This window comes from Glycine soja, unplaced genomic scaffold (genome assembly GCF_004193775.1).
Source record: "Glycine soja cultivar W05 unplaced genomic scaffold, ASM419377v2 tig00000186_1_pilon_1_52624, whole genome shotgun sequence".
NCBI classification, from domain to species: domain Eukaryota; kingdom Viridiplantae; phylum Streptophyta; class Magnoliopsida; order Fabales; family Fabaceae; genus Glycine; species Glycine soja.
Window position 1 is genome coordinate 3,490 of NW_021143579.1, and position 1,163 is coordinate 4,652.

A 1,163-nucleotide genomic window follows, 5' to 3' on the forward strand; every position below is an offset into this window, starting at 1 on the left:
GGGAGAAACCCATGTTGTGACTGCCATCCCTGTACGGCCAAGTTTCCCACCAACCCAACAATGTCATTACTCAGCCAATAACAAACCTCCTCCTTACCCACCACCCAGTTGTCCACAAAGGCCATCCCTAAATCAACCACAAAGCCTGTCTACCGCACTTCCAATGACGAAGACCACCTTTAGCAAAACCAAAAACACCAACCAAGAAATGAAATTTGCAACGAGAAAGCCTGTAGAATTCACCCCAATTCCAGTGTCCTATGCTGACTTGCTCCCATATCTACTTGATAATTCAATGGTAGCCATAACCCTAGCCAAGGTTCATCAACCTCCATTTCTCCGAGAATACGACTCGAACGCAACGTGTGTTTGTCACGGAGAAGCCCCGGGCGTTCCATTGAGCATTGTAGGGCTCTGAAGCGTAAGGTGCAAGGTCTAATTGATGCGGGCTGGCTGAAATTTGAGGAGAATTGCGTGTAAATCCTGACATTGACAAGAGATGCCACACATGGGGCAATTTTGAAAGTTGTTGTTAGATGTCTCTAATGACTCACCAGGATTTTCAACTTTCACCGGAATTGGGTGCAAGCCATTGGTCTATTTGCTCAAGCGACCTGTGACCATTCAATCAGAGGTTACTCGTCTTGCACGTTGGCGGGGCTGCCGTAAAACAACAAATAAAGCTCAAAACAAATAAGTTTCAAAATAAAAATAAAAAAGGAGGTTCAAAAAGAAAAAAAATCATTTGATTGACTGTGTTTTCAAGACATTCATGTGACCTCATTATATCATTCTGGAAAGTTTTAGAGAGAAGTGAGTTATCAAGAATAGGATGTTGGATAAATGGCCTTAGTTACCTTAAGAAAAGGGGGGGTTGAATTAAGATACGGAGATTATTCCCCAAATAAACTTTCACTCTCTCTTTTCGGATTAACAATGCACACAGGGATAACCCTTCCCTTGTGTTCAAGAATCCTCTACAACAAGAGACCCACGGTCTCTTAATCCTTTTCAAAAATAAGAAGAAGAGAAGAAGAGGTCTCTCTTAAAAGAGATAGATTGTACAATGAAGATCAATCAAAAATTCCTTATCGAATATGCAAGTGGTTGACCAAGGAATCTTTTTGAGAGGATAAGACATTTCAGTTCAGAAAAACTCTCGA